At 45.4% G+C, this 24,804-nt stretch overlaps 1 protein-coding gene across 1 annotated transcript in view; it reads left to right on the top strand.

Annotated features, from left to right (window-relative positions):
* The window catches only part of NVL (nuclear VCP like), a 459,565-nt gene that overhangs the window by 431,860 nt on the left and 2,901 nt on the right, over positions 1-24,804 (top strand). The window lies entirely within an intron of this gene.

Below are 24,804 nucleotides of genomic sequence, written 5' to 3'. Positions count from 1 at the left end.
AACAGGGTGTCCTTTGGACACCCCTGCACCCTTGAAATCGCAATCTCAATTTGTGAATCGCTAATTGCGATTAGCAAATTGAGAATGTCTTCCCATTCATTCCTATGGGCCTCAAGGCCCATAGGAATGAATGGGGAGATATTCTTTAATTGCGACTCGCAATTTGCGAGTCGCAATTAAGGAATTATTAGAAATCGCTATTTTTAAAGTGATTTCTTGATGAATAGCATTTTGCTATTCCTTAAGAGCGAATCTGTATTTTTCGCTATTAAGGAATCGCAAAATGTGTTCTTGATGAATCTGGGGGTAAGTATCTTAAAGTCCATATCCTGGGAGGGAGGCAGCGAGTGAGGCAAGCAAATTGTCAATGAGACGCGCCCTTGCGTTTCAACCCTACCATAACTCCAGCATCAGCGTTCTGCGACCTCAATACGGAGCAAGACATAATGTGTCATTATAAAAGTAAATGTATGAAAAAACCCAAGACAATCCAGGTAGTTATCCTTTCAAGAGAAGTTACAAATGTGCGGAGGTCATAAAAAACTGTCACCATTGCGGGCTCCAGGAAACTTCGGAAGAAAGAGAACCCCTAAAGACTGAGTAGGCGTGTACCAGGCATGGTCATAAATCATTCAGCTTTAAATCTGGTTGCCGGAGGTCTGATTGGGGAACCACCACCACCACCAGAACCCGATTCCTTTAATGACTGATTTTAGGAGGATTGTTGGTCATGATTTGCTGAAATTTCACTGCAGAAAAAAACAAAAAAACACTGTTTACGCTAGTGTTTGCCCACAGTATTTGCTGTTCTTTTTTCCTTTTTTACAGGGGGTTCTTCCCCCAAACCCCATGCCGAAACTGCACTCCCCACTATGTCCACTAGCACTTTACCACCTACAACCGCAGCACTGTTTAAGCGCTGCAGTGCAAGCGGCGAAATATACCTCGGTATAATAAACCCTGGCCAGAGTCCACACACCGTTGTTCATTTATAGCGTATGGGGTACATACGGCTCCTGTGTCCAGCCTGATGGGGATATTGGTCTGTTTAAAGAGTAAGGCTTCGCAACAACTGAAAATAACTACATTATTTATGTATCAGGAATCATATTGTTTCATTAAAATTAAAACGGTGACATACCCATGCTTTCTTTAATATATGCATTTGAAGATTAGGGTTTAGAGGGCACTGAACCCTAAAGGACTCCACCTTCAAGGGGGAAAGTGAAACTGCAGATGTATGGGTGATTAGTGCAAGGTTACAGCCCCTTAGTGCAGGAAATCCTGAGAGTACTGGACATTCGAGTGGTTTATATAGTCCATATTATAAAATGGGGTAGACAAATAGACATGGATCAAATCACCTGTTCTGCTCTGGTCAATTTCCAATCTATGGATTGTTAATGGTGACTGATCAGACGAAACAAGGCTGCAATTGAGTCATGGCTGTATGAATTTAGCCTCTTTGATTGCACGCACAAACCATGGGGAGTTTGCTTGAATGAGTGAATGATATTGAAGTATGGAGATTGTTTTGCAGAGCTTCAGAAAATCCACTGGTCTAAATCAGCAGCATGGTTTCTGTTGTGCTATAAGATGTTTGCAAAGGGCCTCGAAGAGTAATCCTAGCATCTTCGGCCTTAAATTAACCCCATTTGCCAATGTCTTGTTATTAAAAAAAGAATGTCAGTCCTAGAGCCAAATTGATGATGATCTGGTCAACAAAGTTAGCACAATAGTTTAAGATTCATTTTTTCATGCCGTGCAAATATAACATGGATTGAGCCTGTTACTTGTTTAAACTCCATTGATTTTTAAAGAATCAAGAGAAAACTCCAAAGGTGCCTTGAGATGCTGGGCTCAGAACCTGAAGTACAAGAATGTCAACACTCATGCTTCAGATATTGAGCCTGCTCGTTGGAGTCTCTGCATGGCGTTTAGTTCCCATGTACATTGACAGCTTTGCAATAGCATTGCTCCTGCAAGGTATGTTGCTAAATTAATGGTCATTTTTAAAACCTCCACCCATCAAACCAGATGACGGACGGGAAATTTGCATAGGGAGTCAAAGCAATGTTGTGACTGGGCTGAGAATGTGTTGCATCAGGTGCACTGCTACAGGGAAAATTAGAATTTGTTTTTACAACCCAACAAGATAAGTATGCGTGTGTGTTTAAGAAACATGTTGTACTGGGTTGCTTAGGGGAGGGAAGGTGACAAGAATCCTGAACGTGATACGCAGGGAGGCCACACCCTGAACAGCTGGCACACATCTGCTGCACCATACTGAGGTTTCAGGATTCCCTCCAGTAGTTTGGCTCCTACATACATTCTGGACTAATTGAAGTTGTTGACTTGCATAGCTATCTTTCGTCTTATCAAGGCCTCGTAGAGTCAGTGTCTGTCTAATTTTGAACCATCGGGAAGAAAGACCTAGGGGAAATTGTAAGCGTTTAAAATTATTTTTCTGACTGTATTTGACAAAGTGACTATTTTTAATGTTATTGTTAATGGTATGACTGAGTTAGTGGGTAGTATTTCCAATAATTTGTACTGGTTAGAGGATTTTGTGCCTAATGATTTGCTCCTTGTGCCTGCCTCTTTCTGTCTCTAAACTGTTGTCCTATTGTGGCAGTACTGCCATCTTCAAATACAAGGCCTCCTTCGAGGCCTCACCTTCCACTCCATATCTGTGCCTATATTTGTGCCAGTCACTGTGCACTTTGGTTGGACCAGTTCCAAACACACAGACACATGAAATGTCCTGGCTGAAAACTATGGGACTCGAACCTCTCTGCTGCATACAACATAAAATACTTGTATGGAAGGCAGGAGCACACCATGCAGGCACCCCATCGCTGTCAAACTAACTGGTCCACTTTTAAGATCAGCTTCACCAGATGCCGTTCCTATTAGCCTCTGTTCCAAGGATGAACCAAACTATTGATTATAGACTGTCCTGCCTGTGGCTTGTTTTCTCAAGCCCTGAATGTGCCTTTTGTGTTTATCCTTTACTCGCATCTTTGTTTGGTGCCAATCTCTATACGTTTTACTGCTTTTTGGATGCTACAGAAGTTTGTTGCATAAAAACAAAGGATGTCTGACAATGACTCCTGTCATTCTACTCTTAGTATCATTGAAAACCAGGCTTTTTAATAATTAAGTATGTTGCAGCCTTTTTACGTGGTCCCAGTTAAGGTTTAAGATTATGTCTTTCTCCTGAAGTGCCAAGAAGCATTGGTGTGTGTGAAGGCTCTGCAAATAAATTATAATATTATTGTACACTTCATTCTATTATTGGCTTATGTGTTCTTCACCTGTGTTTTGCCAGTTATTTCCTCTTTTCTTTCATCTCTGTTAAGGGTCTGCATATCACCCAATATAGAGAAGGCTTTCCATAGTGGTCCTGCCAGCATGGCAGTGTGGAGGAGCCTCTCGTAGGGCACTCTATCACACCCTGAGACTAATGTCCATGGGTCTGCAGTGGCTTTTCAAGCAGACATGCAGAAAGCAGCTGCTCAGATTTGGGATACGTAAAGCCTCCCCGGGTGGTTAAGAAATACATATCCCTATGCAGATGCATGTGCACCTACCTATGTGAAGACAGACATCCCAGGTGTCCTTCTATGTGTCCAGCCCATTCGTGATAGCTGGTTGGGCATGGCTGACTTTCAAATCTACTACTGGGCTGCCGAGCTAGTCTTGATCAACGACAGGCTATTTGGAGAAAGAGATGACCCGGCGTTCTGATTGGAGCTAGACACGGGTTCAGGCCATCTAGGCTTCATATAAGGAGCTGCTCCTTCTTCTATGGGACTCCTCTTGGTACCCAAAAGGATTGCTGGCAGAGATTGCCCCTGTGGTTGGGCTGGGATGGCAAGCTTGCATGAGAAATCACCCAATGTCTATGGTACCTGGCTACCACACTTAGCCTCATTGCAAGGCTTCAGGGTCTGAGACTCTATAGAAATGTCCACCAATAGGATGTGTGAAGGGAGATTTACATAATGGGTTTTTCAAATGCTACGAGATGACTTGCCTTGACGTCCTCGTCTGTGCTGCCCTGCTCGTCTATGACACTGCCCAGGCCAAAGGCAAGAGTGACTGCAGTTGTGATGCATACAAGGTGTCCACTAGATCCCATTTCTTTTCCCTTGCTGTGAGTGTCTTCATGATCCAGTCTATGGGCAGCAGGAAGAGAAAAGGCAAGAGATACAACCCTGGTGGACTCCTATCCTCACTTCAAAGGCTCCTGTGAGTTGTCCTCTATGGACTATCTTGCAGCTCATTCCCTCATAAGAGTTCCTGAGGATTTTTACCAGCTTATCCGGCACGTTGTGGTGACGGAGGAGTTCCCCAATGGTCTCCCTGTCCCCACTGTTGAATGCCTTCTCATAATCGATGAAGCTGACACAGAGGGGGGCATTTTATTCCATCAACAGCTCAATGATGATGCGCAATGTTGCAACCTGGTCTGTGCAGGATCTATCTTTCCTGAAGCCAGCTTGCTGCTCTCGTAACTGAGCTTTGACTTGTTCCTTCATTCTGTTCAGGATGACTCTGTTGAACACTTTGCCTAGGGTTGATAGAAGAATCAGCAAAGCAAGGGCTGCCTTCATTCAGCTAAAGAAGATCTGGAGCTGCATGGACCTTACGCTGTAAACCAAGATCAGGCTTTTTAACACCATCATAAAATTGGTACTTCTTATGGAGCATAAACTTGGAGGGCAACACTGACCACCACCATAAAGTCCAGACTTTCATTAACACCTGTCTGAGGAAAATCCTCCAAATACGGTGGCCAAACACCATCAGCAACATGAAGGCATAATGTAAAGCCGCTGGGGCAGGGTAGATCACACCTTCCGCTAGCCTGCATCAAACACCAGTAGACAAGTCCTTACCTGGAACCCTGAAAAGAAAAGGAAAAGAAGGCGACCAAGAAACACCTGACACCGAGGTCTTGGGCTGACTGCAAATTTATGCGTTACACCTGGAGTCGGGTTGAAAGAAAAGCCCTGGGCAGAAGTGGCGGGAGACTCTTGGTTGATGGCCTATAACCGAGGAGAGGTAGTAGGCATACATAAGTGAGTTCGCGATGATGTACTCCTCCTCAAGTCATAGTTTTATAAATGCTTCCAACTGCAACATGTGTTGGGAACTTAATGTGCAGATTTATCATCTCTCCCAGACTTCAGCCCTCTGTATGTAAAATACTCTGGTACCCCTGGACACTTCTTGTATTTATAGAACTTTAGTGATAAATCTAGACCCCCCCCCCCCACCCCTCTACAGCTCTGGTCACATTGGGAAAGCTACAGTTTATCTGCATGATGACGAATGGATGGAAGCCAAGATGGCTTCCCAAACATTGGCAGTTCCAACAAACCTTCGACTGGTTCAGTTTAACTTCTTTTCAAAAAGTATACCACATACCTGAAAAGTTATGGAAAATAGGCAGAAACCAATCCATCCCTTCCACCCCCTCCGCCCTACTTGTGGATCTGTCAGGTTGCGACAAGCAACTTTGTCAATTTGGTATGCCCACTAATCCACTCTACTTAAGTAATATGCAGAAACCCTGTGATGGGATGGTGGATGGCATTGGACCCAAAGTGGGATTTCTAGCGATCAAGAAAGGCTGGGTAGTTTCTAGGGACTCGCACTCTTTGGAATTGATAGGGTTTCTACTAGTGAAAAGAAAAATAGGAAGACATAGCCCCATCAATGGATAGCTGGCTGAGAGAGATGGGCCATTGCTTCTACTTGAAACACAATATTTATATAGCTAAGGATTGTCTTGTGAAGCCCCCAAAAATGGGGAGATTATGGTGAGATTTCTTCTCGAAGGCCCCTAATGACATTAAACAGGGCTCTACAACAGCTGTGTTGTGAACTATGAATTACTTAATACAATTCCCTGTGTTATATCTCATGAACATTGATGTAGGATATGATCTGTTACCATAGGTCCTGTCGTGTTCTTTTTCTTTAGATTTGTTTATGAATCAAAATTTGATAAAAAAGAAAGTTGTCTGAAAGCAAGTACATATTCACAAAAAACAAGGCCTTCCCAATGGCCACACAGCTGTTAGCAGGCTGTAGCACAGTCCTTGTGCCATCTTCAGCCTTCTTGGTCAAGGAAGGAACGTTTTGGGATGCCATTTGCATGTCATCCTGGCGCAACCCAAGGGCTAAGAGAGTAAATACATGCTTGTTGGACGATTTGATGCTCTTGCCCAGGATAATCTGGCAGAGATCATGGCTACCTTTAATGAAGGAAAACATCTTTATTGCTCTAACGCTGAGCCCTAGGGCATGATGTCCATACAGCTGCCCAGTGTCTGGGCTACATTAACTCAGCAGCAGCTTCTCCCCAAGGTGCAAGCGGTGGTAGCGGGCCCGCTATTTTGATCGCAGATATGTTTGCTGCATAAATCACAGAAAGACATGGAAACCTTCACGCACACATGCTGCAAAGATTTTCATTTGTTGTATGCAGCCTCTGAACTACCTACACTTTTTTTCATTTCAATTGCTGTTTTACCTTCTTTGGATTTAGTCCAACGAGAGTACAGTGGGGTTGACGGGTGGGAACAAGGCAGGAGAACAAATTAAACGCAATAAATGGAGAACTTTAACGATTGGTTTTACAGCTGTTATCCCGTCTGCAGATTGTTAAGTCGAGCCTGCAACAGCGCATGGCTGCATGAGACACTGTTGTTTACAATAAAGGACTTGGAGCCTGCCCATAGCTTATCGTTTGTTGGCTTCCGCATCACTCTTCTTTGCTGCCTCCCAATTGGCCAGTGCAAGGCAAGCATCACTGCCATTCCGCTCTGTGGAGCAGATACCAAGCACAAATTATTCAACTTAATTAGTGGCCATCCACTACTCCCGAAGTGATTCAGGTACTATTTCTTTGTTTCCTCCCCTCCCTTTGCCTATGCTTTTCTGACCTGCCTCTCAGTGGCGGCTGGCATGGATCGTGGGTGGGGGCACAGGGGAAGTAGTCAGGGCTGCACTGAGAAGCAAAACTGGCCCTGGCAAAGTGCTCGTCTAGCCCCCCACACCCCGAGGGGGGGGGGGGGGGGGGGGGGGGTTTGCTACAAAAACTGCCCTGTAACAAAAACGCCCAAAACCGGCCCCCACCCTTGCGGCGCACTGGGGGATTGCCCAGTGCCCGCAACGGCCTGTCCTGGCCTGGAAGTAGTGTAACAACAATATAAACTTGCTGCCGCTTCTCTTCTCGTCGTCTCTCCTGTCCTCACTCTGTTCCAGCAGGAAGCACCCAGGCTCCCATGAGTCCATCCCAACGCTGCAATGCAGCGCTTTGATTGGTCTGAGCACCGTGGTTCGGTGCTCAGCCAGGGACTTGGAGGCTGGGCATGTTCTCCACACAGGCTGCAATGCCACCTGCGTGGAGAACATGTAAAGTGAGACAGGCGGCCAAACTGTCATGCGCACTGACAACAATGCATACAACTCCTGTGGGTGCCTGTTATCCCCCTGGCCCCGCCCCAATACTATAATAAACCAGGTTTTAGGGGGTGCTCCTCCCCCATAGCGGAGGAGCCACCGCTGTTGGAGTTTGCTTTGAGCATAGTACCTGGTAAATGATGTAAAGTGACCCCTGATACCCGAGCCCAAGATACTGAATACTGATTAAGAAGCCCCGCTGGCCTTTCAACAACAAAACATCCTTATAAAGCTGCTGTTTTCCATTGTGCAGTCTGTGATGTCCTACTGCTCTGACGGTAGTCGGTAAGCACCAGTAGCGCGGGTATGTTTTGAAGCAGATAGCAGCCGGTAAGAGCGCCTGGCCTCTAAATATAGCGCTTTGATGCCTACTCGCTGCTATGACTGCTTCTACCAGAACGGGGGGCCAGCTGGAGGCGGAATGATTGTGCATATACCTGTGTGCCCTAAATAATGGATAGCGTGATTGGCAATACGCAAAGCAGAGCGGGCCCTCCGGGATTGGTACACCTCTTAGACTATTCGAGATCGCTGCAGTGGATGCATAGTCCACTGAGCTGTCGTACTAACAAAGAAATATCCGACGTGTTCCTGCGCATGCCTCCTCTCCTTTTGGTAGAATTATTACAGCGCATGTTTTTTTTTCTTTTTTGTTTTTTAAATCACCCTTTCAAGATGTGCCTCCCTCAAGTGTAGTTGAACTACCACATTTAGTTCACCTTTCCTGTGTTCCAGAATCTCCTTTGCGGATGCTCCAGGTATTGGCTGGCAGCAAATCACTGCTCTCGTTCAGCCCTGGGTGTATTGTATTGTATTGTATTGTATTTAAATTTATAGGACACGCAGCTACCCACAAGAGGTCTCCCGGCGCCAAAGAAGCAGTGATTAACGCATCGCAGGTGTTATTGAGAGAAGAGCCAGGTCTTAAGTGTGGCTCCTGATTTGACTTTGATTCAATAGCGTCTAACACACAGCGCAAACGAACTAGTTTCTAGGCGCAATAGAGCTAAGGGAAGTGCTAGCACAGGAATGGAGAGACATCAAGCGAGACAGAAAGTTCCTAACCGCCGACAGATTTGAAAGCACACACTTTCGAAGCAGTATGAGCGTTAACACCCCTGCCGTCTCAGCAGTCAGTCTAATTCCACACATTGATGGAGTTCAGGGATCTCGTGCGTCGCGTTTCGATAAAGTGGCACCTGCCCCTTTAAACACTAAAAGTTCCGGTTGGGAATGTCTTTATTTGAAGTCCAAAGTTCTTGTTCATTTTTTTTCCTCACACAACAGGGCGATACACAATGTGTATTTTCCAGAGCCGAAAAGAAAACCGGGCCAAACATCTAGCCGGGATTACTCTACTGATTCCACTCGTGGTGCACTCGAATAAGACCTCTTTAAAGCACTGAACCTTGGTATCTCCTTCCTCGCCCTAGTAGGCTTCATTTTCATAGCACCTCATTTCTCTTTGATATAGCGCTCCGTATCGCGGGTTGATATTTCTAAGAGCTGTGCATAGCAGGTGCCTTCGTTACTGAATTTAATAAGTCAGTCTATCGACCTCAGGTGTGATACAACATGAGTTGGCCTTCCAAAATTGGAAGTCAAGATTTGCAGCCCATCCCAGATTTTAACAAGCATTGAATAACGCCAATGGCTCTTGCCATTGAGAACTATTGGCTCTGGCAGTGTTTTGCAGCCATGTTGTACAACAGCGCAGATGCTCTGGAGTGTGGCCAAAACTAATTTTATAAAGCACTGTGACACAGCCAGGACTAATACTCTTTTATTAAAAAGTGCATCAGCGCTGGATGCATCTCAGTCCTTTTATTTTTTAATTATTATTTTAACCATCCTACACAGCAGCTATGCTGCTATACAGCATTGCTACAAATCATTACCTAAGTCAGTAATGCCCATGAGGTACCACATGAACAAAGGCAATGGCAGACCCAGTAGTCTCACTGCCTGCCAATCTTAGCCCTCCAAAGGTTTTTAACACATGGTATTGAATTTGGAGGCGGGCCATGCATAAGTCCCAGAGAATCCTGCAGCTGATACAATACCTGGCAGCACCCTGACCTATGAACTTATTATATTATTTTTAGGTCTCGCCTGTCGATGCGCATGCGCATCGAGCAAGCGAGACTATGGGGGCTTATCCACTCTTTATCCACTGCAAGGAATCGTGGCGATTCCTTGCAGTGCCCGTGACTTTTAAGCTCAATGCGCATGCGCATTGAGCTTAAAAGCGCGTGCACGTCCGTCTTGTTTTACCCGCTCCGCCCCCTCCCCTTCCCGCCGTATCGCATTTCTCCTCCCCCCTCCCCTCTCTTCCCTCCGTCTTGTTTGTTTATTTTACCCGCTCCGCCCCCTCCCCTTCCCGCCGTGTCGCATTTCTCCTCCCCCCTCCCCTCTCTTCCCTCCGTCTTGTTCATACAGCTTCTTGCTACTTCAAAACACACAGGCCACCGCAGGCATTAAGCTACAACCCAAATAAAATCCCCTTTGCACCTTTCCCGCTGCCTGCTGTCAATCAGTGCCTCCAGGCTCTGTTCTCATGGAGCCCTTCCAAAGAATGAGTATCGGAGCTCGTTCTCTCGAATTCTTTAATGCGCTCTGTCGTCTGTGCTTTCTCATTAGAAGTAATCGATGTGTCCCTTTGATCATCTCTTGTGCACAGGGCGCAGAACCATTCTTTTTATCTTCTTATTTCATCTATGTCCTCTTTCAGGGTTTCCTGTTTTAAAATAATGCTGTAATTCCCGACTCTCCGTGTTTCACGGTTTCTCGCTAACACTTTTCTCCTTACAGCACCACAGAAAAGGCTGGTAAACGTGTTTATTTTACCCGCTCCGCCCCCTCCCCTTCCCGCCGTGTCGCATTTCTCCTCCCCCCTCCCCTCTCTTCCCTCCGTCTTGTTCATGCAGCCTCTTGCTACTTCAAAACACACAGGCCACCGCAGGCATTAAGCTACAACCCAAATAAAATCCCCTTTGCACCTTTCCCGCTGCCTGCTGTCAATCAGTGCCTCCAGGCTCTGTTCTCATGGAGCCCTTCCAAAGAATGAGTATCGGAGCTCGTTCTCTCGAATTCTTTAATGCGCTCTGTCGTCTGTGCTTTCTCATTAGAAGTAATCAATGTGTCCCTTTGATCATCTCTTGTGCACAGGGCGCAGAACCATTCTTTTTATCTTCTTATTTCATCTATGTCCTCTTTCAGGGTTTCCTGTTTTAAAATAATGCTGTAATTCCCGACTCTCCGTGTTTCACAGTTTCTCGCTAACACTTTTCTCCTTACAGCACCACAGAAAAGTCTGGTAAACGTATCTGTCGCCCCTCCCTCCTCTTTATCCATGCTGGGGTAGGGGTGGGCCTGCCAGACAGAGAGCGCTCTGAGGAACAGCCGCCGGACTAGGTAAAGTTGACATGTTGAAACAAAACAAGCCTCGCCTCCCAAGACCGTAAAGAAAACAGATCTTTATGCAGAGGTTCAGAGACTTAAGTGCGTGGATTAACCAATTAGCTGCCCCATTACTTTCTCCCTCTGAATTGCATTCGGGATACTTGTTTACATAGCCTCGAAGGATTAGCCTGCCAACGAAGTAATCCACGAGCACAGAAATAATCACATTATGAGGATTTGCCAACTGTCAGGTGATTGACAAGTGCACGGCGCTAAATGGAATGCTTCTGGTAAATGTAGTTTTATATGTGTTCTAGTTTGCTTATTGAATAACTGAAGAAATGTAGGACCTTCTGTTTCGTGGAAACCGCTGATGTGCTTGGTTTTAAAAAAAAATGTTTTTTTAACGTATTATCCTCCCGCAATCTCTGCAGATTTAACAGCCACCCTCACTCACCCTCACTCACCTTCACCCTCACTCACCCTCACTCACCCTCACTCACCATCACCCTCACTCACCCTCACCCTCACTCACCCTCACTCACCCTCAACCCCTCACCCTCACTCACCCTCACCCTCACTCACCCTCACCCTCACTCACCCTCAACCCCTCACCCTCACTCACCCTCAACCCCTCACCCTCACTCACCCTCAACCCCTCACCCTCACTCACCCTCAACCCCTCACTCATCCTCACTCACCCTCACCCTCACTCACTCTCACCCACCACCCCTCACCCTCACCCTCACTCACCCTCAACCCCTCACCCTCACTCACCCTCACCCTCACTCACCCTCAACCCCTCACTCACCCTCACTCACCCTCACCCACCCTCACTCACCCTCACTCACCCTCAACCTCACTCACCCTCAACCCCTCACCCTCACTCACCCTCAACCCCTCACCCTCACTCACCCTCAACCCCTCACCCTCACCCTCACTCACCCTCAACCCCTCACCCTCACTCACCCTCAACCCCTCACCCTCACTCACCCTCACTCACCCTCAACCCCTCACCCTCACTCACCCTCACCCACCCTCAACCCCTCACCCTCACTCACCCTCAACCCCTCACCATCACTCACCCTCAACCCCTCACCCTCACCCTCACTCACCCTCACCCTCACTCACCCTCACCCTCACTCACCCTCACTCACACTCACCCTCACCCTCACTCACCCTCACTCACCCTCACCCTCACTCACCCTCACCCACCCTCAACACCTCATCCTCACTCACCCTCACCCTCACTCACCCTCAACCCCTCACCCTCACTCACCCTCACCCGCCCTCACCCTCACTCACCCTCAATCCCTCACCCTCACTCACCCTCACCCTCAACCCCTCACCCTCACTCACCCTCAACCCCTCACCCTCACTCACCCTCAACCCCTCACTCACCCTCAACCCCTCACCCTCACTCACCCTCACCAACCCTCACCCTCACTCACTCACCCTCACTCACCCTCACTCACCCTCACTCACCCTCACTCACCCTCACTCACCCTCACTCACCCTCACTCACCCTCACTCACCCTCACTCACCCTCAACCCCTCACCCACCCTCACTCACCCTCAACCCCTCACCCTCACTCACCCTCAACCCCTCACTCACCCTCAACCCCTCACTCACCCTCACTCAGCGCAACCACAGCATCTTCACTAAATATATTTAATAAACTTTAAGCAATTGGCAATATAAAATAAAATCCATTTTATTTACGTATTAATTATTAATTGTTTTTTTAAGCCATTGATTTGTTTTATATCAATACATATAAGTCACATATAAGTCCCGTTAATACAAAACATGTTGCTTTACAAATGCTAGAGGTGTCACATTTACAAAAATTATAACTATTGGCTTTGTAAAGAAGAAAGCTATTAATTTAGCTATTTAGAAAAAACAACACATAAATAAAAAACAAACAAATAAATAACACCTATAGCTCAAACTTTACTACTGCGAGACCTATTGCATTTCCAATGCTTGTTTTTCCTGGGTCTGATTTCTGAGACTCATATCCACTGATTCCAGTGGTCAAGCAAGTTTGAATGGGTTTGGCTCTTTTGTAATTTTCAATTTTCCAGATGGATAAAGGCCTTTATGGGTTGTAGAAAAAGCCAAGACTTAACATTAAAGACTGATTCACATCAGCGAGGGTTGTCAATGTAACAGAGAAAATGCAGTGAGTGACTCTGTATGACCCTAAACATTTTACACACTCCAGGGTCTAGCCAGCGCTATTTAAAACTCAAATAAATAAATAAGTAAGCACATAAATAGCAAGGCTCCAGAGAGTGAGAAACCGGGGTATTCTCTAACTCTGAGCGGACTGTGGCTCCCGTTAGAGTTGTGCCACAGGACTGGTGCAGAAGACCCACATTAAAAAGGATCAGCTGCTCTTCCCCTAGACTTAGAAATCCGGATTGGGGAAAAGAGAAAAGGATGCATTCCCTTGACCTCTGAGATTAGCTGGATCCGGTCCTGGAGTTTGGAGCAAAGGTAAGCAGATGTCCAAGCCCTGACTGGTGGGGCGAGGGTAGCGGCTATGGTTTGAGCCATCAGTCCATGGAACAGCCATAGTCTTTGAAGGGAGGGAGCAGGTCTGTTGTCACTCTGTTAAGAGAGCATTCAGCCTCTTCATCCTCCACCGTATCTGGTCCATGGAGCAGATAAGGGTTATGGTGCTGCAAGCATTGGAGAGCTCGTGTTAAGGTGTCTGAGCGACTTCTCAGATTATATCCCATTCTGACATGTATAAGATGTGCCAACACTTTTATCCAGCTTATGGCATACCTGCAAGGGCTTGTCCGTTGTGTAGTAAATATCGCAGTTGAAAGTGTCGTGCATTAGGTTGTGGTACGAGTCAACTAACAGGTCTTCACCTAAAGGATAAACTGCACATTCGGCCGGGGCGTAGCAGAAAATGGTGCATTCTGGAGAAAGGTGCCTTTGTTGGGAATTAGCAAAGAGCCCATATGTCTTCTCTTCACAAGCTGAGGCTTTGTCTGAAATAATGGCAGCACATTTTCTATTCTTTCCCAAAGCCCCTTCATCCAAATTGCTGTGTATTGGTGTGGAATCTTTGAAAGATAAAGACATTTCTTAGGAGTAGCTTCCAATAAAATGCAAAGTTGAATAACTTGTTACTTTGTTTCTGCTGGAAACTGTCTTCTGTAGCGGGTCAGCCCACCTCTGACAAAAATGCCAAGAGGTTGATATAACTTTTTGCAGAGAATCGTGGTCCACCGCCAAAGGCACATCACTTGTGGATCGGATATTTACAATTGCTGGACAGTTCTCACCCAGGAATCTTGTTCTGTGCATAATGAAAAGTAGCTGTGGTTTCCATCTTTTACCAAATGTTATAGCCAGTGGAGTAATGCAAAATTAAGGGTATCCCTCGCAGAAATGCTGCGAGGGGCCCCCGGGACCTTATGTATCTTACAGATGGGCCCCCAGAAGAGTGGCCTGCATTACGCCCCTGGTTATAGCCAATGTTGTCGAATGGTTCTCCTGATTAATTGTTGTAAGTCCAAAGCTATTGTTGCTCGGGCCATTTAATTGGTGATACAGAAATCGAAATTTCCCATAGAGTGGAAACCCGCTCTTTACCTGAATAGTTTGGGCAGCTCCTTTTTTTAAATGTCCAATTAGTTTTGCTCACCTTTTTATCACCAGATGTAATAGATAATGTGAATTCCACATCATTGTGTGCCTCCTATAGAGTTGTATTGCTCCTGTGCCTGTCTCTTTCTTTAAGTCTTCCTTTTCTTTTTCTATTGTATTCTCTCTCCTTTCTGTTTCTGGCTTGCAAGGGACATGATCTGCTCTTGCTGTTTGTCTATGCCAAGCAAGTACAACCACATTCATACGATGCTTATCTTCCATCCATTATGTGCCATTTTTAGTATTTCTCTTGTAAGTAGAGGCATTTGCATACGTTTATTGGCGCTCTGTAAGGCAACTGCATGTTTTGTTCAGTTGATGTGTTCTCGGGTGACTTCTGACAGTTAGATTCAACATAATTGCTTTGACCTACATACTGATAGAGAGTGCAACAGGGAGTTACCTTTACTCAGTGCATACACACAATCCTGAAAGTCATTTGAACGTTCATCCGATTCACTCCAGCGAAACTGGAATTTCCAGTCCAAGTCTCCTTTGCCGCAAGGCCTGGAAAGGCTTAATCATATTAGAGACCCGTGGCGCTGCAAGGGCATTCATGTGTGCATGTATGTTGAATACTGATTGATATAAACCACATATCTAGAGCATGAACTCTCCAGCTTTCAGCGATTGTAGGCCCCTTATTCCTTCTGCAAGATACCCTTCAGTGGTTCTGACCATGGCGGTGGTGGTGGTAGTTACCTTTGGGTGTCTGCCTTTTGTTCCCCCTTTTCAAGCGCACACTTGTTTTTAAAGAGAGCGGAATCTCTCCATATATCCCCCCCCCCCCCAAATCAGGATACCGATGAGAGAGATCGAGCTGTTCTTCGACTACCATTGATACCGGAAGTTAGAGTTGCAAGTGAAACCACTCTTCGTTCATCCATACATGCTCTCAGCACAGCATCTCTGAACTCCGGCCTCCCAAAAGAGATTTTGGTTTGTAGTCCACCCTCTCTAACCTTGTCGCCCCTGAAGTATTGTATTGTAGCATTTGTATTCTCTTACTACTCTGATGTGTGGTGCTGAAGTGCTTAAACCTCATGGGGAATAAGCTACACTATGTAGGGTTTTGACTGGAAGGGTATTGTATTTGCTTTGAGCATATGCAAGAAGTGTTTGCACGTCATGTGTGATGACCTCTGAGGTGTACTTCTTGTGTTATGGGTTGCAGCATCTGATGATGTGATACACGAGGGTATGTGAAAGATACACTTGCAAATTATAATTGAAATAAGGGCAAAAACATATAGATAGCCGCACATCACCAGCCTGGTGAGTGCGATGCTCAGTGTATGTATATATATATATATAAATATATATATATATATATATATATATATATATAAATATAGGGCCTTTTCTGATTAACCCTTCTTATATATATATATATATATATATATATATATATATATATATATATATATATATATATATAGGGCCTTTTCTGATTAACCCTTCTTTATATATATATATATATATATATATATATATATATATATATATATATATATATATATATATATTAATCAGAAAAGGCCCAATAATCTCATGGTAACATGCACCAGGCAGAGATGGTGTTGAGTGAGTAAGAGGATACCATTAGGGCAAGACGTGCAATTGCATACATGAGCAGTAGACATGTTCTTTTTTTAAAGGATAGCCTACTGCTGAACAAATAAACCACTTGAACAAGGAAGGAAGTGGAAGAGCAATCAAGGCTGGCAACCTGAGCAGAAACTGCACAATCTGTAAAAGGCCCAGATTCCACCTATTCCTACTTAGAATTTGGGCTTCCGTTGGCCGAGTAGGGGTTTGTGCCCTGAGCCGTCTGAAGCTCCAGAGTGATCCCAAGCATGGCAAGCCCTAAGCGAGTCGTGGCTCAGACCCTAGCCATGGAAGGGTGCGAGGTAAAGCGCTGGATTCGTTGCTGCCAGACAGCTCAAGAGCAGATCAGCCTGCTTATGTTACCCTTTTTCCATCCAGGCCAAATACTTATCTTAGATCCCAGAATTCCTTGCTCTTTCTAGTATACATTAGGAAGCATCTTCCTCACCTTCTAGAATTTCCTCTCAGGCAACTTCTACTTTCATTAATAATAGTGAATGACATTTGAGGATAAAAAAACAGAGAGTGTGGCAAAAGAAAACTTACCCAGATCCCATTGTTTTATCTAGGACAGCAGCATAGCACCAATTTGGTAGTTCTCATTGTGTTTAGTTATATCCCAGTTCTTCCCTGACATTTGAGCCTTGCAAAAAGACCTTTTATATATGTTGCTACAAAATAACTTTCCTTCATACATTAGCTGTCTGGTCGCTTCCCATTCTGCAGTAAGTCAAAACTGACATGTACATGTAAATGTACATGATTTCATTTACTCAGGAGGGTAGGCACAATAGAAGCGCTCACTGCTGGTAAGATGTATGTATTTGTGCTAAGTACTAAAATAGCTTTGAAACCACAAGGCATGTACTTGGGATTAATGGGCCCTTTCAATACACATTGGCAGAGAGTCTAGATACTGCAGAACACAAAACCCTTAGTGAACCTTGAGTGCGGCGTCACTGAACGGTGATGATAACCACCCTATGATTGGACTGTCGGTGGTTACTAGGCAGAGATATACTGCAAACAACCTCTACTATTGTAATGTTATAAACTGCAGATAAGAAAATGGCTACGTTTGATTTCAAAATGTCTAATATCATTCTCAGTAGTCCAAAAAGCAGTCACATGGGGTTAGCAAACCCTCTTTGTCCTTTCTGTTTTTGATACACCTGCTTATCTCAATTATTGTTTTGGTATGCCTCCAGATGCAATGTGCCAGCTCTCACTGTGCTGTAAACGATTCTCCAGATACATCACTTTAAACTTGGGTGTCGTAGACAGGACACCGCTATTGACCCATCAGGACACTGGGCGGCTCAGGAGTATCTGCATGCTGCCTTTGAAGTGACGGAGCAAAGCCAATTATAAGCACCGCCCATGCACGCTGACGTCGGTTTCTTGTCTTTTCCCTTTCCTCACTCTCATAATGCGGCATGTACAATTGCTGGTAACAGTGTTCTGAATACTAGCTTTGGACCTTTTCAGATGTTAAAATGAGGTCACTCCACAGAAGTGGGAGTTGGGAAGGCAGTGAGGTATCTGTGATTACATAGAATACCCATCAGAAAAAAAGTGTTACATAAGGTAAGTAACTACTTCTTCTGATGGATACTTCTAACCGAATATTGCTCACCTTAGTATAGATACCAAAGTAGTACCTCCCATACATGAAGGGTCTGTTGAGTGGGCTCGGACCAAAACGTCTTGTAGAACCGTGAGGTCAAATGCTGGACCTGGATGTCAAGACAGTAGTGCTGTGTGAATGTATGCACTAATGCCCACGTGGGCAGATGTCAAGGACAGGCAAACCATGCACCCATTCAGCTGTTGTCTCCTTGGCCCTGTTGGAATCTGCTCCCAGGCCTTCAGGATTTTTTTGGCAAGTACATAGCTGATCTTAATGCAGCAGACTGTCTAGAGAGGGTTCCCATCTGCACTGCGTTCCATTCTCTCCAGGAAATTCCTCAAAGAGTTGGATCGTCCACACAATGACCCTTGGTACAATCCATGTATCATCTTAAAGCATGTTTGGGAACAAACTAAGGTAGCCTCTCCTCCTCTTTTGAGGGATGAGGGGGAGCATAGAATGCTGGGAGAGTGATGGCTTGTCCAACTTGGAGGGGAGTTATTAATTTTGATGGAAAGGCTGCCTGAGTTCTCAGCACCAATATATCTGGAAAAAGCATGGTGTAGGGTGGCTGCACAGACACTGCATGCAGCTCACTCATGCAATGAGCTGACATGATCACAATGAGGAAGACAGTGTTCAAGGTCAGGAGAGGCAACTATGCATAGGCTCGAAGAGCATATACATAAGGAAATTGAAGACCAAGCTAAAGTCCGACTCTGGCATCACATATGGCTTGGGAGGGGATCATAATTGGTGATTTGGTCAAGGACAGTTGGTCTGGTAAACGCAAACGATCCAAAGGGCCAAATAATAACCGTTTATAGTGCCCACATTGCATTCAATCAGCCACTGCCATGGATTTCGAGCGGGCGCCTCGAAGCCTTGCATGTTGATAGAAAGGCTATCTTGCATGCTCTGCAGTGGAACCTGATGTTCCAGTGAACCCAGTATCATCTGCCACCTGGTATAGTTAACAAGGGAGATGCATGAAGCTTAGAGGCCAAGAAGCCTCTGAGCCATTCTCATCAATATTCAGGACTGAACCGGTCAAATCTGGGTCATAGCCTGAATATCCTGGACTCATTGCTGTGGAGAAAAAGCACTGGACTCAGTCATCTTCTGGACTCAGCCATGTCCAATGAATGGGAAAAGCCAATGATGTCAAAAGTTTTTCCGTTGTCTGGAGGTGGTTCAGAACTGACTGCAGCAAGCCCACCTTCAGAAGCCAGTCATCGAAGTACGGGAAGACAGGAACTCCCGACCACCATAATTTTCGTGAACATCCAAGGTTTGCTGGTGAGGTCAAATGGGGCAAATTAAAAATGATCTTTGCCAGCCTTGGAACTGCAGGTAACATCTGTGGGACTGCCAGATGGATGGACGGAAATACACGCTCTTCTCATCCAAGGACACTGTCCAGCGATCCTGGTCAAGAGCTGATAGAAACGGGTCCAATGTGACCATTTTGAATCTGTCCTTGGCAGGAAGGCATTCAGGGGTCGAAGGTCAAGAAAAAGCCTGAGGCCACCTCCTTTTTCAGGATGAGGAAATAGCAAAAGTAACAACCCTTGCCTTTTTCAGAGTTCAGCTCCCTCTTTATGGCACCCTTGGAGAGTAATAGACACACCTCCTGCAACAGAATGGACAGATGCTGTAATCCGCGGTGGTGTGGAAGGTATATTGGGCGGGAAGGATAGAGAATGTAGGACATAGCTTTTTTGAAAAATTTGCAAGATCATTTGTCACACTTGATAGATTGTCAACCAGAGAGAAAGTTCGGAATCCTGGCACCACTGGTTGAGCAGGCGATTCTTAGAGCAAAGAAAGCAATTTGTTGGCTGTTGTAACAAGGAAGGAGAATTTGGGAGAATGGTGCTCTTACTGGCCCATTTATTGCCTGCCTAATCCAAGGCCTCCAAAGGACTAGGACAACTCGTTGCAAAGACCGTCTGTCTTCACACCACTGCTTTAAATGATCCCCTATATTTTGGGAGCTGGTGAGGAAATAGTTTGGCAGGAGTCAACAAACCCTCTGAACATGCTGCAGCTTCTCTGTTTTTAAAGCTTTCTAAGCAGAATTGGAGTCCTCTCCAAAGAAGGGAGGGCCATTTTAATGGATATGTCCATTAGCGAAGCTACTGTAACCAGGCGTATGTAAGAAGAAAACACTGGTCTCAGCTGCCCCGCCAAGGCAAAGCGCGATGGCGGGGCATCCCTGTATTCCTAGGAAACTGGGTAGTTTCATGAAACATAGAAGACAACGGTGCCCTCGGAAAAAGTATATATTTATAGACAACAAGGGAACCCCAGTAGTTCGACCAGGGGTGAATACGTATGTAGAAAAAACAAAGGTCAAAAGGAGGCCACGTGGGTCCTCATGTAGCCTAGGCTACTACATTATTTTTGGGCAGCGTTAGTCTGGTAGAACAATGTAATGTAGTTCAGGCGGGACTAGTTAAGCAATATATGCTGGGACACAAGGTTTGGTTTGACATCGCATTTATTTAACAGCATACATGGAGTATCAGAGTAGAATTGCTTGATAATAGTTCTGGTGCTCACATAGAAAGTGAAAGTGCGTGAAGTGAGGGGTGTTTGTGACATTTAAAATGTACATTGCATTGACAGCAATAGTATGCAAAATTCCAAATTAATAAGTAGCCGTAATGGAGTTTTGGTTGTAAAGGTAGACGGCGTTTCGATCTTATGAATGTAAGATCATCATCAGGACGAGGCAGGTGTGAGCAGGTAGAATCTATTGAGAGGAAAACCAGAAATCAAACAATGGTCCCGGGAAGAACAATTAAAATCAACAATTAACCATAACAAGAATCAATACCTAGAACAATTAGGTCTTCGAGCCTGTAGGTCTAGAATTAAATCATATCAGCTGAAGAGACCAACAACCATGTGGAAAATTAGGAGGGTAAGGAATAATTCCAGGACTACTCGGGGAGAAGGAGCGCAGGGGGTGCAGGAATTAATACCAGTATAGAGTAGATCTGGGTGCCAGTGACTGTTGGCCAATGGAAAGGAGGATGAAATCAATCCATGGCTACACATGGAATTAAAATTGCAAAAAAGACAGTTGATGGACAGAATGTAGAACAATGTCATACATTCACCCCAGTACAAGGATCTGGGCCTAAATCCATCGTGTTTTTGCACTCCACACCACCCTGGGTTAGACACTGGCTATATGCAAATCGGCTCTGACCCTGTGCCTCATGGGAACAGTCCAGTCCGAACTACCAAGCCACGTCTTTCCCAGACCGGAATCAAGCATCCAAGGACCGGTTTCTGGCTATCAGCCTTCATCAGCCTGGATAGCTTGACTCCAGTGGTGTAGAGAGCCTGGGACTCACGGCTGAGTATACCCAGCGCACTTGGGGTGAAAATTGCAAAAAACACAGTTGATGGACAGAATGTAGAACAATGTCATGCATTCACCCCAGTACAAGGATCTGGGCCTAAATCCATCGTTTTTTTGCACTCCACACCACCCTGGGTTAGACACTGGCTATATGCAAATCAGCTCTGACCCTGTGCCTCATGGGAACAGTCCAGTCCGAACTACCAAGCCATGTCTTTCCCAGACCGGAATCAAGCATACAAGGACCGGTTTCTGTTTTTTGCAATTTACACATGGAATTAAAGCACAGGAGTGCGTATGAAGCAACTTGAAATGTAGTACAAGCCATCCCGCTAATATCGAGGCTGGCATGCAAGAGTTCACAGTTAAGGTCATTAGTGAAATTGAATCCGTTATTGGTGGTGGGAGCGCGGTGGATAGAGAAAGAGGCGCGCCCTCGAAGGGCCCTGGAGCTAAGGTAGGGCTGATGCTGCCAGGAGGCTGTCATATAATTATTATCAAGTGAGCATCCAGGAGGTGAGGACTGCATAAGCACTGCATGGGAAAATAAAGGAGTCGCCAAAGTTGTTCCAAGACATGCAAGAGTTCACAATAAAGTAAGTTAAATGGCGGTGGGAGCGCAGTGGATAGAAAATGAGGTGCACGCAGGAGCTGCCCTGGAGCTAAGGTGGGGCTGGTGCTGCCAGGAGGCTGGCATGATGCTGATATCAATGAAGTGTCCCGGAGGTGAGGACTGCCTAGTTACTGCAGGGGAATCGCCAAACAATGTACCAAGGTATCAGGAAAGGGCGCTTACTTAGGCTGCTGAATAGTGTAGAATGACAGGAGATCGGATGTGCACCTTGTAGAAGGATTTCTGAAAATCAAGGTAGGAGGGGAGGTTAGATAGAGTGCTCACTCTCCCGGCCAGAATTACTCGGCTGCGCACTGCAATCGGCTCATCTCTATGCGGTTTCTTTTCCCTTCTCCTAGAGATTTACTCTCCTGCTTGTTTTCCTTCGAAATAACACCCGAGTAACCAAGGGCCCCACCACCAGCTGTGGCCCTGCATTAAGTACGGCTTTTCCGCAAGCCACCTGCGCATTATTGGCTCTGACCCCGTGATCTATCTAACACATCCGATCTCCTGTCATTCTACACTATTCAGCAGGGGTGGTGATGATATTTGGTAACTTGTTCTTCTTGGTGGGTACTCCTTTCAAACCTATTCACAGTTCAACCAAGAGACTTCTCACCCTGAAAACTGAGTTACTGTTTGGAATCATTTCTGCACTTCGCATAAGCAAGCTGCAAACATTGTCAGACCCTGCTCTGCATGCTACCTTCATCCCTGACATGCTGGTACTTAGGATTTGTGCATCCATTCTTCCGACAGTGGCCTCACTGTTTCATGTGGAGCAGTCTCTCATACTCCCCACATCCTTCTCTTTGTTGTATCTTTCTAAAGAGTTGGAGAGGCGACACTGACTGGAACGGCTGCGCTTTTAGTTTCAGTATTCACTGGACTAATGAGTACCATATAGACTATTACATTTCTACGAGATTCACATTGTAAAAAAAAGAAGGCGATTCAGGAATGTAGCTTATCCTGATGGATTGTCTTTGGCATCAAATTGTGTTATGGCTTAGGCAGTGAGGGCCCTCCTGAGGGCCTTCGGCTTATTCCATAAGGGCAAAGGCTGCAACTGCAATTGCAGTCCCAGCTCAGGGTGTCACTTTTTTGGACATGTGCCAGGCAGCCACATAGGCATCAGTCCATACTTTCACCAGTCACTACTGTGTTGATTCTCAGGTCCACAGAGCGGGTCAATTTGCCCATTCGTTTTGCAGGGGTTGCTTCTATTAAGTCTACTCCCCAAAGCCACCTCCGTGGAGGGGACATTGCTTTAGTATTGATTCACAATGAGGAATTTGCAGTTAAAAGTATTCTTCTTGAGAATAAGTTACCTTTGATAATACTCTTTCTGGTGTATAATCTATGTAACTACAGATTCTTCTTTTCCCGCCCTCCTCTCGATCTGGTAGAGTTGACTTTTAGATGTCATTAATGATGAGATTCTAGTCTAGATTTTGCAGCCTGTCACTGTTCTTAATCAGTCAGCCACACTCTCAGGGCATTGAAAAGAGGAAAGATTAATCCTACATCAGTGTGCAAGGTGGCTCCTTTATGCGGTTGTGTCATCCTGTCCAGAGGCAGGATGGATTCGCAATGGAGGTTGATGGCACGGTGCACAGGAACTTTTGCAAGAGTTTCTGGATCCAGTCTGCCACCTTGATGGGATTTCACAAGGTGAGGATTCAGCTGTTAGATAGAGTATCGACCAGAAATAGCATTTACAAAGGTAAGGAACTTGTGTGTTTGAGCATGTTATTCTGCCATCCTCTTCAGTGACTACAGTATTTGTAAGTTAATTTACAAGCCACTGAATAAATGGCCTCATTACCTTTAGTTAATTTCAGCAGTATTTCTCCATGTCTCAGCTTTTTCTCCATCCTTTTGAAGGAAGTGACCCGATTTGGGCCACCCGAGGCACTCACGACCACCTCTCAGCCTTCCATACAAATGAAGAGTCGGTCAGACAGTAGAGAATACAAACCAGGTATATATTTATTCAGATACACTCGAGTGGAGCCCCGTCTGCCTAGTCGCTTAGGGGTGCTGCAGAGAGGAGGGACTTCAGCAAACATAGAGAGACATTATGTACATTTCTGAACCAAGGAAGTCTCCCCCATCATGGAATTTTACTAGCAGATGCAGCTGGAACAAAGAAGTACAGAAGGATGAGTTTCGAGTCTGAGGCCGGCACCTGGTATCCCATAGCCAAGGTCATTCTGGCCATGCCTGCCGCTAGACTAGTGAAAGAAAACCTTGATCTAGTGGGAAAGGTATGCACTAATAAGACAGTGCATTCATTAGCAGAGTAAGGCCTAACCTTGGGAAATGAAACTTTCCACCACCTGCTCTACCAAGAGACAATAAGTAGTCAGTGGCATGATTCAAAATGTCGGCTAAACACAAAAAGGTGCAGCGAATGCTAACTTTACATGAAATAGTGCACAGGCAAAAAAGCGAAACACTTTCATTTCATCACTTTATTGATCTGCATACATCTTCATAACAAATATTTTAGGAAGATGAGGAGTTTTGTTAGCTCAGATCTCATCCATGTCTGCAGGATAACTGTCCCTCCACATTCTCCATATAGGAGACTCAACTCAGCTAACCGAACACATGTATTGGGTTTTTGTTCCTGGAGTGATATTGCTTCAAGGATGTCTCTGTTTAGGAAGGAGAACATTTTGCCATCACTTTCAGCAAAAGATTCATTGAGGCTTTCAGCTTCACAGTCCGTAGTAGACTCATGAAAAGAGGCATACTAATTAAATTGTTTGGGACAAAAAATCATGATCTAACCCTAAGTGGTTTTCACGATTAAGATTAGGGCCAGTGCTGAAGCTATACCGGCCCTCCTCACTACTATTGAGGATTTTTCAAAGGTCTCCGGCTACAAGCTAAATAAAGATAAGACAAAAGTCAAATTACTCAATAGTATAGGTAGTAAGGAGATCATGGGAGACTCTGGGTTAACGTGGCAGCCGGGCTGCTTCAAATATCTCGGCATAGACTTTGAGAGT

The sequence above is a fragment of the Lissotriton vulgaris genome, chromosome 6 (assembly GCF_964263255.1).
Source record: "Lissotriton vulgaris chromosome 6, aLisVul1.2, whole genome shotgun sequence".
NCBI classification, from domain to species: domain Eukaryota; kingdom Metazoa; phylum Chordata; class Amphibia; order Caudata; family Salamandridae; genus Lissotriton; species Lissotriton vulgaris.
The sequence above is the reverse complement of the archived record's forward strand: the minus strand, read 5'-3'. Positions and strand labels throughout refer to the sequence as shown.